Raw genomic sequence first — 19,858 nt, forward strand, 5'->3', positions numbered from 1 at the left:
AACCATTAGCCAGACTCATCACAAAAAAGAGGGAGAGGACTCAAATCAATAAAATTAGAAACAAAAAGGAGAAGTTACAATAGACCCCACAGAAATACAAAGCATGCTAAGAGACTACTACAAGCAACTCTATGCCAATAAAATGGACAACCTGGAAGAAATGGACAAATTCTTAGAAAGACATAACCATCTAAGACTGCACCAGGAAGAAATAGAAAATATGAACTGACCAATCACAAGCACTGAAATTGAAACTGGGATTAAAAATCTTCCAAAACACAAAAGTCCAGGACCAGATGTCTTCACAGGAAAATTCTATCAAACATTTAGAAAAGAGCTAACACTCATGTTTCTCAAACTCTTCCAAAAAATTGCAGAGGAATGAACACTTCCAAACTCATTCTATGAGGCCACCAACACCCTGATACCAAAACCAGACAAAGATACTACTAAAAATGAAAATTACAGACCAATATCACTGATGAATATAGATGCAAACATCCTCAACAAAATACTAGCAAACAGAATCCAACAACACATTAAGAGGATCATACACTATGATCAAGTGGGATTTATCCCAGGGATGCAAGGATTCTTGAATATACGCAAATCAATCAATGTGATACACCATATTAACAAACTGAAGAATATAAACCATATGATCATCTCAATAGATGCAGAAAAAGCTTTTGACAAAATTCAGCACCCATTTAGGATAAAAACTCTCCAGGAAGTAGGCATAGAGGGAACCTACCTCAACATAATAAAGACCATATATGACAAACCCACAGCAAACATCATTCTCAATTGTGTAAAACTGAAACCATTTCCTCTAAGATCAGGAACAAGACAAGGATGTCCATTCTCACCACTATTATTCAACATAGTTTTGGAAGTCCTAGCCACAGCAATCAGAGAAGAAAAAGAAATAAAATCAATACAAATTGGAAAAGAAGAAGTAAAACTGTCACTGTTTGTAGATGACATGATACTATACATAGATAATCCTAAAAGTGTCACCAGAAAACTACTAGAGCTAATCAATGAATCTGGTAAATTTGCAGAATACAAAATTAATGCACAGAAATCTCTTGCATTCCTATACCCTAATGATGAAAAATCTGAAAGAGAAATTAGGGAAACACTCCCATTTACCACTGCAACAAAGAATAAAATACCTAGGAATAAACCTACCTAGGGAGACATAAGACCTGTATGCAGAAAACTATAAGACACTGATGAAAGAAATTAAAGATGATACCAACAGATGGAGATATATACCATGTTCTTGGATTGGAAGAATCAATACTGTGAAAATGACTATACTACCCAAAGCAATCTACAAATTCAATGCAATCCCTATCAAGTTACCAGTGGCATTTTTTACAGAACTAGAACAAAAAATCTTAAAATTTGTATGGAAACACAAAAGACCCTGAATAGCCAAAGTAGTCTTGAGGGGAAAAAACGGAGCTGGAGGAATCAGACTCCCTGACTTCAGACTATACTACAAAGCTACAGTAATCAAGACAATATGGTACTGGCACAAAAACAGAACAACGGAACAAAGCAGAAAACCCAGAGATAAACCCATGCAGCTATAGTCAACTAATATATGACAAAGGAGGGAAGGATACACAATGGAGAAAAGACAGTCTCTTCAATAAGTGGTGCTGGGAAAACTGGACAGCTACATGTAAAAGAATGAAATTAGAACACTCCCTAACACCATACACAAAAATAAACTCAAAATGGATTAGAGACCTAAATGTAAGAGCGGACACTATAAAACTCTTAGAGGAAAACATAGGAAGAACACTCTTTGACATAAATTACAGCAAGATCTTTTTTGATCCATGTCCTAGAGTAATGGAAATAAAAACAAAAGTAGACAAATGGGACCTAATGAAACTTCAAAGCTTTTGCACAGCAAAGGAAACCATAATTAAGACCAAAAGACAACCCTCAGAATGGGAGAAAATATTTGCAGATGAATAAATGGACAAAGGATTAATCTCCAAAATATATAAACAGCTCGTGCAGCTCAATATTAAAAAAAACAAACAACCCAATCCAAAAATGGGCAGAAGACCTCAATAGCCATTTCTCTAAAGAAGACATACAGATGGCCAAGAAGCACATGAAAAGCTGCTCAACGTCACTAATTATTAAAGAAATGCAAATCAAAACTACAATGAGGTATCACCTCACACCAGTTAGAATGGGCATCATCAGAAAATCTACAAACAATAAATGCTGGAGAGGGTGTGGAGAAAAGGGAACCCTCTTGCACTGTTGGTGGGAATGTAAGTTGACACAGCCACTATGGAGAACAGTATAGAGGCTCCTTAAAAATCTAAAAATAGAATTACCATATGATCTAGCAATCCCACTACTGGGCATATACCCAGAGAAAACCATAATTCAAAAAGACACGTGCACCCCAATTTTCATTGCAGCACTGTTTACAATAGCCAGGTCATGGAAGCAACCTAAATGCCCATTGACAGATGAATGGATAAAGAAGATGTGGTACATATATATAATGGAATATTACTCAGCCATAAAAAGAAACGAAATTGAGTCATTTGTTGAGACATGGGTGGATCTAGAGACTGTCATACAGAGTGAAGTAAGTCAGAAAGAGAAAAACAAATCATCCTAGATTTTGGGTAGGCCCTAAATTCAAAGGTTGGTATCCTTATAAGAAGGAGAGGGGACGCAGGGACACAAAGAGAAGAAGGCAGTGTGGAGTCATGCATCTATAGTCTAAGGTGCACCAGAGATTGCCAGCAGCCATCAGAGGCTAGGAGAGAAGCATGGGATGGTTTCTCCCTCCAGAAGGACCCAATTCTGCCGACATCCTGATTTTGGACTCTGGCTTCCTGAGCTGTGAAAGAATAAACTTCTGTTGTTCTAAACCACTCAGTTTGTGCTAATTTGTTACTACAGCCCTAGGAACCTAACACACTTGATAATAAGCTTACTGGGGAAAGGGACTAGGGTTTCAGAGTTATACTCTATCTGAGAGTCACCCATGTTGCTAGGCATGTCATTAGCATTAATAAACATATATATATATTTTTTTTCGGTACGCGGGCCTCTCGCTGTTGTGGCCTCTCCCATTGCAGAGCACAGGCTCTGGACGCACAGGCTTAGTGGCCATGGCTCACGGGCCCAGCCGCTCCGCGTCATGTGGGATCCTCCCGGACCGGGACACGAACCTGTGTCCCCTGCATCGGCAGGCGGACTCTCAACCACTGTGCCACCAGGGAAGCCCAATAAACATATTTTGAGTTAGCCCAACCTCATCTCAAGTCCATGGGTATAAAATTTCTCAGACCCTTATACTATCCATATGAAGAAAAATTCAAGGAGCTATTGAAAGCCATTTCCCTACTCTAATGTGCCTTATGTGAGTGACATAAAAGGTGAGCAACATTGTTTCAACCACCTGGACACATGAAGGTGAATCCCTTAATTTACCCCATTTCTCCCAATTAGTGTTTGTAGAGCTAGGAGGACTACATGTATTTTTCTAAATGGCTGTTCTATTGAGGTCAAGTCACCTTATTACTTGCAGAAAGGCAAGTTCAGGAATTCCATTAAAGTTCTGAAAAATGCTAACCTCTATCCAACCAAGCATTTTTACAAAGTCCATTTGTGCTTTAGGAGAGTAGAACAGAGGCATAGCAGTGGCATTAAGCTGTGTATTGACAAAGCCATTTTCTACCAAATGACCTCCTAAATTTCACTTTCTAGATTGGGAAATGGCAGCAGTTGTAAGTTGACAGCTGGACTGTGTTCTTTTGAATTAAAGTGATGCTTTTTCCCAAAATGACACTGTTCTCTAATAGAACTTTAATGTTATGGACAAATTATTTAGAAAAATTTTTTTTCATCAGCTGTCTAACAGGTTATCTCCCCACTGCAGAAAGGCACAGAAGGAAATGTAATGTACTCTTGTAGGTGGGAGGAGAGACCTGGAGAGCATCAGTCATTGCTTAACCCAAAAGGCTCTGGGAAAAATAAGGCTGAAAGATTTAAAAGGAGTGAAACAAAGAATGTTTCAGCTCTTGAGGTGATGGAAAATCCTATGTCCTCCCCCTGAGCCTCATCCAAGCATGAGCATGGACATTTTCTCACCATCCTAGCATGTTCCTACCTGCCATCGTATATCTGGTATTTTTTACTTTGAGGACAGAAGGGAAAAATGAAAAGAAGGGTATGGTGATATACTCAGGAAACAGCAAGAGTGGGAAATGGGGGGCGCTAGAAAGAGGAGGGGAAAGATTTACTTTTGCTTGAAGTAAAGCAGTATAAAAGTTACAAAAGAAAGCAGTGCAGAGCTTTCTTTATTCTGCCCTCTCTGTTCTCACCTCAAAGGTTGATGGATGGGCAACAGGAGGGGTTTGGGGACAGGGTAGGTGGAGGCAATACAACCTGACCAGAATGATGAGTGCCTTGTGTTGACAACCCCCCCCCCAAGAATGATCCCAATAAACCGGGCTCTAATTTAAACAACAGGAATCCTGTTTTTCCACTTTCAGGGTTATGATCTCTGGGGCAGAAAGAAGGATCCACAGGTGATGCTGACTAAATTGATTTTACAATATTATTCATCTCTCTTAACTGTTCCAAGCTTTTTTGTGTGCTTTTCTCTACTAATATTTCTTTGTTTTTAAATAAATGATACATTTACACATTAACATGAGAAATAGCTCTGCAGAGTTGTAAGCTGTGGGAGATATATACTTATTTCAACGATGATGCTATTGCTTAAAATATTTGAGGGGCTCCTTTCACGAAATTGCTTTCAGACCTATGTCAAATCCTTTAGAAACTGCTCAGTGACATAGAAGTTTAACCTGTGAGTATGGGTGGGCTTTCTGGATAGAGTCAGAAGTCACTCAGAAAGAATAACAAGAGTTGTAGGTGAGTGATTAGATTTGGTGATAACATTTTTGTAAAAAGAAAGTTCGTAGAAAATATGTCATGATCTAATGAAAAATGCTCATTATTGGCATAACTACGTCAGAGAATAATCAGTTGATTTCTAGTAAAGTTGAAGAAACACAGACCTACTCCCAGACAGCAATCCCAGAGAATTCTCAGCTGTACACACAAGGAGATACAGACAAGGACTAACATGTACAGAAGTGTTTATAATGGTGAAGAGGCATATTTACACAATGTAATACTATAGTAGCCAAAGCCACATGTATCAACATGGATGAATCTCAAAAACATAATTTTTAACAACAGAAAAATATTTCAAATGGATATATACAGTAGGATGCAATTTATATAAAGTTTTTTAAAATATGCAAAGCAACTATAAATTATGATTACATACATATTAATGATAGTATAAAAACATGCACGGGAATGGTAAAGAACAAATTTTAGGAGGATACTTAACTGGAGAGGGAGGAAGGATCATGGGAATGAGGAGGCATATATAACCTACCATATCCATCAGATTTTATTTCTTAGGAAAAAAGGCAAGGAAAATTTGAGCAAATATGGAAAAGTAGCACAAGTTGACAAATTGGTGAGAATCTGAGTGTTCATTATATTACAACCTAACACTTTTCTAATTCTTTGAAATATTTCATCTTGGAGGAAAAAAAGACAATGGGACATCTCAGGGTTTTTTGGTTTTGTTTTTTTTTTTGAATCAACAGACTCAGAGACTTTCAAGTTTCTGACTAAGATATGTGATATTTTGCCTATACTGGGTAAATTCTGCAAAATCAAAGGTACCAACAGCCACAAAATAAGTCAATATTTTCCTCACTTGCTATTAATTAAGCATACTTTTTCAGGTTTCAGATATCTTGGGATTTTATAGCATAGATGATTTTGGCATAGATAATTTTATAGCACAGATGAAGTTGGTTTGAGAACATCCTGTTCAGGTGCTGTTTTCTTGCAGAAGATCAGGACAAATGCAGATCATATATATACATATATTTTATATATATATATACACATACACACATAGAGATATATAAATTTAATATATAAATATATATTAAATTAATTAATTAAATTAATTAATTAAAAATATAAATGTATATTAAATTAATGACCATGTTCAATATCATTTTGCAGAAACTTTCCTTAATCTTCAATTAGTCTTTCAGACTGAGTCTATTCTTAAACACTTTACAGTTTATGTGTATCTGAATCAAAGAAATCTGTGACCCTTTCAAGACTTTCAGTGGATCTTTGAATGGTTAAACCATTCATTCATTCATTCATTCGACAAATATTTGCTGAGCAACTACTTTGCAGCAGGCATTGACCAAGATAAAAACAAAAAAACTCTCCCTTCAGGAAAATTACAATCAAGTAGAGGAAGTCAGATGAGTCATGGAGATTTTTAAAAAGAGAGGGAGCAGAACAGGCAGTTTGGAAACTGCAGGAAAGGGAAAACAGATCCTATGTTAGATACTGTGGCCCTGATAGATCTTTCAGAGAAAGTGCTGTTTATGTGAAGAACGGAGGGAGCTGAGGAACCAAGCTGTGTGCTTTTCTGGGGTAAAAGCATTTCAGGAGGAAGAGATTCCAGTGCAAAATCCTAATGGAGGAGACGTCTAGAATGTTCTAGGGAACTGTGACTGGAGCAGATAGACAAGGAGAAACAGGAAGGAGATGGGGTCTGACAGGTGACAGACATTCAGCCCTTATTTCAGGGTGTGGCAATTGAGGCAGTCATCTTCCAGCACAAAATTAAGAAGTTCCCAAAACTCAGCACTCAGAAAAATAATACTTTATGGCAATATCCTTTAGAAGTCAAATGAATGCAAAAAATCCACGATGGATGAAATATCAAAATCTAAATGAAGACATGATCAGTATCTGATTCAATTGACTGATTTTTCTTTGGCCTCAGGACCCACTTTAGGTCAACCTGGCACTGATACTTGTCCTGTCTTTATTTAAAATTTCGATATTTGATTCACTGTGGATTTTTTGCATTAATTTTGCTTCTCAAAAATATTTCAGTGAAATACTATTTATGTCAGTGTCCCTTACATTTTACACTTGAGACTATTGCTTTATGTGCCTCACTCTAGTCTCAGCCTTGAAATCATTTTGAAATTTAACCAACACCAACCCTGCCTTCTTAAACAGGCTTTAGTTTTTAGAACAGTTTTAGATTCATAGGCAAATTGAGAAGACAGCACAGAGGGTTCTCATACACACCACACCCAGATTTCTCTATCATTAACATCTCACAGTTGCATGGTACAGTTAACTGCAGTCAATGAACCAATATTGATATGTTCTCGTTAAAGTTGATTCAGCATTCCTTAGCCTTCACCTCATGTCCTTCTTCTGTTCCAGGATCCCACCCAGGACACCACATTACAATTAGTCATCATGTCTCCTTAGTCGCCTCCTGGCTGTGGCTGGTTCTCAGATTTTCTTTGTTTTTGATGACCTTGATAGCTTTGAGTATTGGTCAGGTATTTTGTAGAATGCTCCCTATTGGAAATTCTCTGATGTTTTTCTCATGATAAGACTGGGGTTATATGTTATCAGGAGGAAGACCGCAAAGGTAAATGGCCATTTTCGTCACATCATATGATGGGTATTTACCATCCGCATGACTTATGACTTTGGTATTGACCTTGGTCACCTGGCTAAAGTAGTGTCTGTCAAATTTCTCCACCATAAACTGACTCTTTTATTGCCTCTTCCTTTCCATACTGGAATGCCGTCACTATTTGCAGCCCGCAGCTACAAAATGGGGAGCTGTGCTCTCCCACCTTGAGGGTGGAATATCTGTGTAAATTATTTGGAATTTTTCTGCACGGGAGATTTGTCTCTTCTCCTGTACTTGTTAACTTAATCATTTATTTATATCAGTATGGGCTCATGTATACTTTTTTTCATACTTTGGGTTATAATCCAATACTAGTTTGTTTTGTTGCTCAAATTCTTCTAGTTTGCGCCACTGGGAGCTCTTTCAGTTGTCTCCTGTGCTCCTTTGACACACCCTATCATTGTATGGATATATTTTTGGAGGGAAAGTTTGGGTAACAGGCACTTCTTTACTTTCTGATGTTACCAGATACTCTGATCTTGTATATGTCCTGCCTCAGTTCTAGAATAAGCCATTTCTCCAAAGCCCTGGATCCTTTTATTTGAGACTGTTATAAAAAACCAAGAACAGGGTGTTTGATGTGCTTATTGCTGCTGGGGTGCTCTCCTGCCTTCTAAAATTCCAATATGACAGCAAAAAAATAAATTCCTGATCATAGCATTACTCCATCTCTTAATTGACCATAATTGATATGTCCAATAATTTATCCTTGGTTTATGGAAATTCATGTAAAATTTGGTATTAAATCTTTGCTCTCTGAGCCAGAACTTTTGTATGGACAAAGAAAAACATTCCCTTAAGTTCAGCAGACTGAGCATCCATGGAGCCACATGCTGCTCTGTTCAACATAAGTGGAAGTGGCCTTGGCAATCACTCTGCCCTACTTCCTTAAATCACAAGAAAAATTCAGCCTCATTATTCTTTAGACATGTCACATTCAAGCAAAACCAAAACGTGTCATGGAGATGCCGGGTCCTTTCATGATCCCACTGATCATATAAAGGGAGAGGCATTTGATGGGGACAAATGTTTTCAACTCCCCCCAAAACAGACCCAGTTGGAACCAGTTTCCCCCAGTCTTCCATAAGCCCTTACTGCTATCAATCTCATTTTACTATATCACTTTGTTACCTCTAAGACCTTTTTGTCCCTTAATTATGGTTCTTCTTACATTACTTATTTCATCCTACCTGATTAGCACAATATTGAAGTCTCTTCCCAGTGATGTGGCAGTAATCAGCCATTTATTCAAATTGTTTTAAGATAAGGAATCATCAGTATACCTTTATTCGTTGAGGTAGAGGAAGTAAATTCCAAAGCTCTTCTGGAACATAAAGACAATCTTGTTCAGATGTCTTCTAAAATTACAAACATTAAGTATTATCACCAATTATGACTAATTAGCATTAAAAAGGATTTTTTAGAAATTAAAGGCTACATTCAATAGGACATAATAATAATCCCTAAAGTTTAGTTTCCATTGTTACAGAAACACTGTGAAAGGAAAATTTTTACAGCTATTACATACAGATCAGCATCTTATTCTCCTAAATGATTTTTAGCCTCCAACTAAACAGTTTCTTTTAAGTAGTTATGCCATTTAGAATTTCCACATCTGCAGCTCAGCTGTCCCAGTATATTTTTGATAGTAAGATAACTAGTCAGAAGAACTGAAGCTCTCAGCTCTCACTTTTTAATGAGAAAATGGTTACAACAGTTTGGGGCAGAAAAGAGATGATTGAAACTGAATCTGCCCTTCAGAGGTGATGTGTATGTTTATTTCCCAGATTGTGGTGATGGCAACACAAGTGTATACACATGCCCAAACTCAACAAATTGTCTACGTTAATTGTGTGTGTCTGTTTGTGAACTAATTATACATCAGTAAAGCTGGAAAAATAATACTTTATCTACCTTGAAAGTGTGTGCCCTTTTGATCCAGTTGGGAGATAGCCAAAGCCACCAGGTGGTCAGAAATTTTCAACTTCATGGAAAATAAGCATGTGCAATGGTTTGAATGGCTGTACCTCCCTAAAATTCATGTGTTGAACTCCTAACCCCCCCCCACAAGTCGATGGTATTAGGAGGTGGGCCTGTGAAAACTGATTCAGTCATGAGGGTGGAGCCCTCATGAATAGAATTAGTGCTATTATAAAAGAGGATCCAAAGAGATCCCAACCCCTTCCACCATGTGAGGACACTGTTGAGAAGGTGTCCACTGTGAACCAGGAAGAGGACTCTCATCAGAACGTGACCTTGGTGGCACCTTGAACTTGAACTTGCAGCTTCTAAAACTGTGAGAATAAATTTCTGTTGTCTATAAGCTACTCAGTCTTTAGTATTTTGTTATAGCAGCCCAACTGGACTAAGACAGCATGCAAATTAAATACGAAAATCTCTTCTCCACACAGAAGGCAGTTTCCTTTGAGATTTCCTTGAACGTCTTCAGTATATAGGACAGAAACCATGAGCAGGAGATTTGAACAGTGGTTGGCCAGTTGAAACTTGGGTTGGATTTTACTTATGCACCAGCCGTGGTTAAAACAGAAGGTCTAAGATTTGGAAGCAAATCATCTCAAAGCTCCCAAGAAGTCCTGAGGACATTCACCACCTTTCTGGAGCTCAGTCAGACACTTCTATTTTCAGTCCCATGTCGAAAAGCAAAAGAGAAATTAGCAATAATATATATTTTGAAAAGTTGTGGCCAATGTCTTCTTGTAGCGACAGACGTGGATGAGACTGGGAGAACTTGCTCATGATAGCAACATTAGTAGTTATTGATAAGTGATGTCTCTGATGAATCTTGTTGTGAATTCAGACTCTGCTTTATCATTTACGCCAAGTTCAGTGAGTGAGGCTTCTTGTACCTGCGAATGAAATACTTCATCACATATTTTCAGTGCTTTGCAATATTTACATTAGTTACATTAATAATCTAGTTGACCATTGGGGAGTAATAAGATATCTCGTACGCCTTCCTGTAAACATTTCTTATGGGGAGATACCCAGTTTTAGGTTACTTATTGTTGCTGCTTATTCTCTGCTCTCCCTGAAAGAGACTAAAGCAATCCTGCCTGCTGCTATGTGACCTTTAGTGCTTCCCTGTGGAGGTTAGTCCTCTGCCCTGTGCTACTTGGCCACATGGATTGCTTTGGCCAGTGCTACATCAATAGAAGTGATATGTATCACATCAGAGAAAACATCTTAAATGTCATCATATGATTCCAGTCTTGCTCTTTTCCCTCTGCCACAAGAATGGAATGTCTAAGTAGAGGCTGTTCCTTCAGTCTAGAAGCCCAAGGAAAAAGCTATTGTTCTTTTAAGTGATTTGGGGGCTATTTGTTACTGTAGCACACCTACTGAAAACTTACTAATATAGCCTGTATCAGATACTTGTACACTATCCACTAGGTACTATCTTATTCCAGCCTCCACTCTGGCTGCCAGTTCTGTGCGTGTTTCTGCCAGTCTCATGCAAGGTCAGTCTGATAGCCACCTTGCTTGAACCTGTGTATGCATCTCTTGATTTCTGCCACGGGCTTCTCTGTCTCTGCAGCGTGGAATGTCCATGAGAACACATTTGACATTTTCACATGTAATACTTAAAAAGTATGAGGGGTACAAAGCTACCCTTAATAAATGGTAGAGTGGAGTCAATGGAAAAACTCTTCCTACTTTTGTCCCTCACGTAGTCAGTTCATGAGGCGTATCAGAAGTTCCAACAGAATAGAGCACTGGCTGCCCAGAGGATTGGCCAACTCGATAATGCATCTCTGTAGGCTTTGCTTTCTTCTCTGTTTCATTCCCTACATCCTGCATTCCTACTCCCTGGAATCACATTCCCAAGTAAACTATCTGGAGACTAGGAGTCGTAGACTCAGGCTCTGCTTTCAAGGAACCCATCCCACTTTTCCATTTGCTATAGATTTTGTGAGAAGTGGGTAAAGCACCCGGCCATTTTGGCCCATTTTCTGCCCAAACCTTGGCTACTTTACGGTTTGAAGTTTCTTTGCAATGTTTCGCTGCCCCTGTTGATTCTAGTTGATGTGAACATTGAAAGCATTTTTGAGTCTATAGGGGCTTCACCATTTCTTCTACAACCTGATCTGTGGAATAAGTGTCCTTACTGCTCTAATAGACAGAATAATCCAAATTTGGAAATAAAGTATTTTTGAACTCCCTAAGTTAGTGTTAGCGTGAGGAACCCACTGGGCTTTCCTCCCTGTCTGAATCATTAGGTAGCTCCTGGATCACTCTATTCCAAAACCGTGATCTTATCTTTGAAATAAATGAGTCACGCCCCCTTTGCACATGTGTGCGCTTCTGTCATCCTAAGAATAGATATACTATCACTAGAATATATTCTTATAGACAGCATTCCTTCCATATAAATAAAATCAACCTGAATACTCAGAGTATTCAGGCCCCCAATGGGAAGGATAAGCTTCTCTCTTTGTTGTCACAGCTTTGCTCAAATGCGCACCCAATGTAGAGGATAACTTTGGTGGTAGTTCGAGCCACACTGAAAGCTAGAGCATTCAAATCATGGCGTTATTTCCATCACCCACCCCCTTATTTGTGTGTGCCAGGCCATATGTACAAGAGTAAGGGGAGAGTATTGCTAAGTAGCTGTCTGGAGAGCCCCCAGAAAATTCAGTGATTTGAAGCACTTCCTGCAAGTCTCCAAAACTTGTGTGTCTGTGTGTGGGTGTGCATGTGTGTGTATATGCACACCCATGGGTCTGTATGTGTGTGTGTATGTGTGTATGCATGGGTGTGTCTGAGTGTGCATGTCTGCATACATTTTATATGGCTGTGTGCACATGTGTGAACATGCATGCTCACATACACACGTACAAATCATGAAGGATTGATTGTGAAGAAGGGCAGCATCTGAAAGATCTTCAGAGGAGACGGACCAATTGGTAGAGACAAGAGCAAAGGTACAGTTTAAGAAGGAGGATTACCACAGTCTTGGCCAAGCTTTTAGTCAGAATAGCTATTTAATGATCGCTACACCAATGAGAATCATTTCTACAATTGTCTACCATTGATATAAATGTTAACAAATTTTGGAGAAGTAGCCTGCACACAAGAGTGAGGGCAACAAGTTTTACTACTTGGGCAGAACACACAGAAGGCAAAGAACTTTTCCTTTCCTGGTGCTGACAACAGACAGGGATCAGGTCTTCTTGTGAGTCCTGTGGACAGGGCCCGCTTATTGCAGAGGTGAGGTCAGGGTTCTGGAACAGGCTGAGGCTGGGCTCCATAGTGATCAGAGGGGAGATCTGCCCCATGGCTCCCTCATTCTGGTGAAGGAGCCAGGGTTTCCTTTTCTGTGCTTTATGGCAAAACAACTTTACCCCTTTTTTCCTCCTTTATCCTAAGCTTCTGGGTCTTTTCCCCTCCTCTGTTGAGCACAAGGTTTTATTTTTTAAATGAATATATTTAACAATACATCAGTCATAATTATCTTATAGTACTTAATTATCTTTTATCACTGGCAGTTATATGGTGTTTTTTAATTCCTTAGAAAACTTTAAGTAAATATAGAATATTAACTTCTTAAGTATTGAATTGATTGAAAGTTCCAAGATTTCATTAGGAAATTTAGAAAAATACATTAAATTAACTTTAAAGAAAATTCCTTTTCCTTGATATTAAGAATCTTCTTAAAAAATGACACTTGAAACATTTTCCCAGATAATTTTAGTAGATGACTTTTATAGGGATATATAATTTGTGATATTGTTTGGCTATGACAGGAACCATTTGTTAAAAATGAGTTATTTACATTATAATTTAACTTAGCCATACTCCCAGGTTGACATTTATATACTCTTAAATATTTGCATAGGTAATAATAATGTATTTGACTTATAAAACAAATGTAAGAAAGTTTATTTAATTTAGTCTTTGTACAAAAAAATCCAAAATGTTCTGTTTTTATTTTTTTTATTTGAATATGGCAGTAACTTGCTCTATCACAAGAATAAGACGTACAGTCTTATTTAAAACCAAAACTCACAGCATAGCTTGTCAAATGATTTGCCTTGAGTGGTTATACTAAGTGAATCTTAAAATTTAAGTGTTACCATTTATTTTACCATGGACAGTTGCAACCTTCTAATTCTTGGTTTGAAAGTCTTAATACAAAATATTACCAAATACAACTTTTCCAACTTATGTTGTCTCAGACAGGCTGTGTCCTCTATCAGGCTCCCTCAAGATAGATACTGCTGTCAAAGTTAGAAAAGTGGCAAACTCTGGCCCATCTTTTAGATCCAGTCAAGATGTCGCCCAGAGGTGTGACTCACACAGGCTCTCAGAGCTGACTGTGCACATCGCTTTGTGGCTCCATGGTCAGTGACGTCATATTAGTAGCCTAAAATCAGCCCTGGTGGGAATATTCATACCACAGAAATCAGCAACTGTACAAATCAGGGTGTGTGTTTTTCTTTTTACTGAGAGCTGGTTGTTACCATTTATCAGCACATCACTGATACAACCTCATTTGTGAAGACCTGAGTGAACCAGGCAGAGTGGGTACTAATGGAGAGAGACTGGGTTAGCCTGTGGAACCAAACAATCCTAAAATCTCAGGGTCTTATCAGAACAGAGGTTTATTCTCACTCGAGGGGGGTCTGCTGCCCGTCTGAGTGATAACTGTGTTCCACGTGGAAACTCCAAGAGTTAGGCTTACAGAGACCCATCCTGTAGTTGCAGCATCTGGAATACATGATCTCCATGGCCAATGCCGCAGGACGATGGAGCATTAGAGATGTTCACCTGGAAATAAAATCCTTTGGTGTATTAGTTTCCTACTGCTGCTATAACAAATTACCACAAACTCAGTGGCTTCAAACAATACGAATTTATTATCGTATAGTTCTGGAGGATCTTACTGGGTTAATATAAAGGGATTGGCAAGACTCTGTTCCCTCTGGAGGCTCTAAGGAAGAATCCACACCTTTTCTAGTTTCTAGGCGCTGCCTGCATTCCTTGGCTTATGGCACGTTCCTACATCTTCAAAGCCATCAGCATAGATTCTTCAATCTATGCACTCTGGTTCCTACTTCTGTTGTCACTTCTCCTCGTTCTCTTCTGCCTCCTTCCATCCTTTAAGAACCTTGTGATTACACAGCCCACCCTGATAATCAATCAGGATAACCTGCCATAAGACTCTTACCTTAATTTCATCTGCAAAATCCCTTCTTCCCTATAAGGTAACATATTCATAGGCTCCAGAGATAAGAATGTGTACATCTTCAGGGGGCCACTATCCTGCCTGATTTAATGGGGCTGAACATAGTAGGGTGCTCCAACTTTTTCAAGAAAAATAAACATCTTCAGTGTTTGAAAAGGTTGGAATTACCATTATTAACTCAGCCTCCATCCCATGTTTTAAAATATTTGTGTGTGTGTGTGTGTGTGTGCGCGTGCGTGTGCATATACATACAATACAGATACATAATATTCAATTCTTTTTCACGTTTGCTTCTTCAAAAACCATTCTCAGATGATACAAATTTGGGGGCAAATCCTTCAACTTCCTGATAGGAGTAGAGAGGAGGTGGATTCCCCAAACATTTCTATCAAAGAACTGTGCCCTCTTGTGATCCCTTATGGTTCAATTTTATAAGGGATGCACATTAGAACTTAAGTCCAAGAGTTAGGTATTGTCATAAATCCTGTGCACTGTCCAACAGTTTGCAAGCCCTCCTTTTCCAAGTTAGGGACTCCTATGATCACTAATAATCAACCCCTCACATAAGTTTTCACATCGGTAGTTCAGAGACCTAGAGTATCCACCATGGCTCTATGTTGCCCTTTAAAAGAATTTAATTTTACAAAAAGAACTATTTCTTCCCTTCCTTCCTTTCTTCCTTCCTACCTTCATTCCTTCCTGCCTTCCTTTCTTCTTTCCTTTCTCTCTGTCTAATGATAAATAGGATTACAAGTCTCCAGAATTTTAAAGCCCTATACTAAAAATCCAATTTTTAAAAAGTAAATATATTTTGACCCAATTTGGTTCATAAAACAGGAAAATTTGCCTTTAAATCATAACCTTTAGATATGATTTTTCTTTTGTTCAAAAGATACAAATTAAAAACAAATGGAAAATCTTGCAAAGTAAATATGTTGACCAATAAAATTCCTGATGATTCATAAATATTCAAAAAAACATTGCATTTGATGTATTAGAGTTGAACAATACACTACCTAATCTGATATACTGTTGATTAGAAGAAATGTGCTTCAAAACCTATGTGTTTGCACTTGGCCAATTATTGACATCTATTTCGGTGAAAATATGAATACTAAGCCATTTCCCCAGACAATTGTATTATATGGTCCAAAACTTGGTGGTTACTTTCCTCTGCCATCAATTTTACTTCTACTGAAGGCTCTTTCTTTTCCCACCTACTGTCTTCAGAGAAAGAAGAATGCACACCATTTAATCTGCCTGAAAATCCAGAATCAAAGAATAAAATATCTTTTTGTTTTTAAGGTTAAGAGTGATCAACTCTCTTTGGCAATCACACAGGTTACTACAATGGGAAATGCAAAAATCTCGGGGCCCACGAAGCTTAATTACTCTCCATATTTACTCTGATCCCTTCCTAGCAGTCTGCACCTCTGCCTTAATTCATAGCTAATAGAGGTCAGAGTTAGAGTTAATAGCCTCCAGCTCAACATTCATTAAGTCATTCCCTGATCATTCAAACATCCTGAAAGAGCTTTGTGTTGAAGTTTTAATAGCAGCAATATATGGAGACTTGCTCTTCTCAAATACTAATAATGTTCTTTTATGACAGTACGGAAGTATGTGTATCCAACAGCTACTTTTAATCTTGATTACCAGTTCTGCGTTCTTAACGTAAATTCAAAAACCAATTTTTAGGAAAACTTCCAGAATGATGAGATTTCATGCATTAGAATTTTCTGACCCAGGAGCTAGTGTCACAGTTCTAGGGATCAATAGTTCTCTTGGTGCTGATAGAACCAGGTATGGGAAAGTGCCCTGGAGCTGGTCTGGAAGATACCTTTAGTCCTGGCACTCTCTTCAGTCCTTCTAGCAGATACTAACCGAGCATCTGTGACGGAAAGGCTTTGGACTGGGGATACAGTAGTGAACAAGACAGATATGATCTTGTGGAATCTATATTTCAGCCACCTGGAGATATTCCCTGGCCCGCATTAGACTGAAGAATCTGGAAAATGGTAAAAAGAATCACATAGTTCTATGTCCCTCATCAAGGTTGAGTTTCAAATACATTACACAGGTTTGGATGTGTAGCTACTCATATAATTTTAAAAGTATAAAACAGTATTATAGATTGTCTCTTAATACATATATACATCTTGTATTATGGGAAAAACTCAGTAGTCTTCCACATGAATCAGGAAAAACCCAGGCCTCCCTCCTGGGTTTCTCTTTTACTACCCATACAGAACACTTCACTTCTGATACTTCTGGGCACTATACGTGTGGGGATGTTTCCCCCATCAAACAATTCTGTGACATCAGCTGGGTGTCCTACAATTTAACTCAATTCTGACACTATTTACCTGGAGGTAGCATCAAATCTTAGAGGTTAAGGGCTCAGTCACACATGACCATCCTCCACTTCAGATGCCAATCACAAGCAGTAGCTCCCCAGGTTACCTACAACTTCTGTCTGAGTTGGTTAAAAATCATAGATTCCCATGACCTCCACCCCCTTGGATTAGGTTATTTAATCTAGCTGTTATTAGCTAGAACAGCTCCCAGAACTCAGGGAAACACTTACTTACATATACTAGTTTATTAAAGGATTCGATAAAAGATACACAATGAGCAGCCGGATGAAGAGATGCACAGGACACGTTCTAGGAGGGTCCCCAGCAAAGGAGCTTCTGTCCTGGTGGAGGTCAGGTGTGTCACCTTCCCAGTACGTGGATGTGCTCGCCAACCTGGAAGCTTCCTGATTCTCATACTACTGGGATTTTTTGGAGGCTTTCTCCTGTAAGCACTGCCACGGAGGGAGAAATTTCTCCCTCTACGCCTCTTGAGTTCTTGTGGCTGGACTAACAATAAAATTGACCCAAGACAGATTGAGAGAAGAAAAAGAAACACATTTCAATTTGTGGGCACAGAGGTCTCATAGAAATGGGACCTACAAAGCAGCCAAAGCAGGCAGCTCTTATACTTTTCAGACAAAGAAGCAATAAATATATGAGGAATTGACAGGACAAAGAAATTTAGGCTTTGGGTGTTTAATTAGTGAAGAATCTAAATAGTTTGGGCATGGAGTAGTAGATTAGAGAAGTGACAGGGTTTGTTTATATAGCCTTCTTGGCCTCAATTTCCCCATCTCTGGCTATAAGGGTGTCCTTCTACCTCCAGATGCAGGGGGTGCACCTTTCACGTAGGAGATTTAGTTCCTGCTTTCAGAGAGACAGGGAGGAAGGTCAGAGTGTCCCTCTTGCCTTGGTCCTTTCTTAAGTAACTTTAATTCAAAATAATCAATATGCCATTGAGGCATATCTGGGGACAGCCTGACATGGACCCCAGCAGTTACCTCCTCTGAAACTTCCTTGCAAGTTTTTGCATATTAAAAGTTGAGCTGGCAGATGGTTTCATTTCACTGAACCAGTCTTGACAATAGGTCAGTTCATTTAAACTCATTTCAGGAGGTGGTGATGCGGGTCAGCTCCCAAAGTCAGGCCTACCTTATGCAAGCAATCAGGTATTTAATAAGAGGCGTGTCTATGGAAACATAAGGAAAAACAAAGGTTAATGACTGGAGCAGATTATAAACCAGTTTCTGAGCCCAAGGGCAGTCAGTCAAGAAGATTTCTAGATGTCAGAGGCAAAGCATCTTTTGCAGTTTGATATGTTTCTGATGATGTCATCAGATGTTCAGGTAAACTTCCTGAGTGGCTCAAACAGTGACAGGCATTGAAGCTCGTTTAAATATGAACTGCTGTGGCAATTTCTCTGAAGTTTATGTCAACTTGTCCAGCTTCAGTTTGCAGGGCTTCAGGAAAAAGGGCAGTTTTAGTTCTCAATGATTCCAGGTCAAAAGGGTAGGAGAAAATTGAAAATATTAGTTTGGAGAGTTGTGGCCAGAGATTGGATGAAACTAGAAAAATTCATGATCCAGGTTAGTTTTTAGGTAAATAACTAAACCTCAAGGAAAATTAATAATATTAAAATCGAATACCTAATATAATAACTATTATTTATTATAATTTCTACTGAAACATAATTTTTCTATCTAAAATCACCCTCATTTCTACCAAAGATAGCCAAATTAAGAATAATTTGTTGGCAAAGTAAGTCTAGTTTCAATAAACTTGGCCTGATTATTTACATAGATTTAACAAGAATAGTGCTTGATCATATAGGCTCTTTTTAGTCTGTTTTGCTGAAACTTGTCATAAGGAATCTCCAGATTGAGCTTTTAATAGCTTCTTGAGGCTAAGAAGCCAAGCCCAATATTTGCCATCAGACTTTGGCTGCAATATCTATAGATTTGGGTGAATTCCTTTCTTCTCAGGGTCTCTAAAATATCCTGAAGTCCCTGTGGCTGCCAGGAAGTGACCTCCTTACTCACCTGGTAAGGCTTCTAGGGACCCTGTAAGCAAGGTACCAGACTGTTTTTCCAAGGGACTTTATTGGCTCTGAACAGTCAACTCTGTACAGGAACATTTTTAGTTCCTTAAAGCTGTCTGGTCATATCTGAGTCTATGTATGTCTCTCTCAAATATGACATTCCAGTCAAAGCTTTGGTAATATAATCAGTGTTTCCATTTGTATCCTTTATAAGGAGAATCGATTCTTACTGAACTTATGAAAATAACTCTATTACCAAGAAAATAAGAACACTCATTGATAGTTTCTGAATTCTGAAGGGATCAGGTAGGGAGAAAAAGATAAATGTTTCAATTTTGATTACAAAGCTATAATTTACCAAATTGCTCTAAGGTATACTTAGCTTAAGGGAAAAGAGGAAAAAATTTCCTTAAATCTGGAGAAACAAAACATTTTTAAAAAACCAGCACTGTCTTTCAAAAAATTAATTAGTCATCTTCCTCAGTTCGTTTAGCCCCATATAATTAATTCTGTTCTGTTTGATCTTTTGTTAGAAGTTTTATGAAGCCATCAGTTTTATTTTAATTACAGATCTGTAAACTCTTACCCAATTCAGTGGTATGATTTGAAAGTTATCAGAAATTTGTATTCTAGAGTAC

This window comes from Monodon monoceros, unplaced genomic scaffold, assembly GCF_005190385.1.
Source record: "Monodon monoceros isolate NGI ecotype Baffin Bay Population unplaced genomic scaffold, NGI_Narwhal_1 Super_Scaffold_12, whole genome shotgun sequence".
Classification (NCBI taxonomy): domain Eukaryota; kingdom Metazoa; phylum Chordata; class Mammalia; order Artiodactyla; family Monodontidae; genus Monodon; species Monodon monoceros.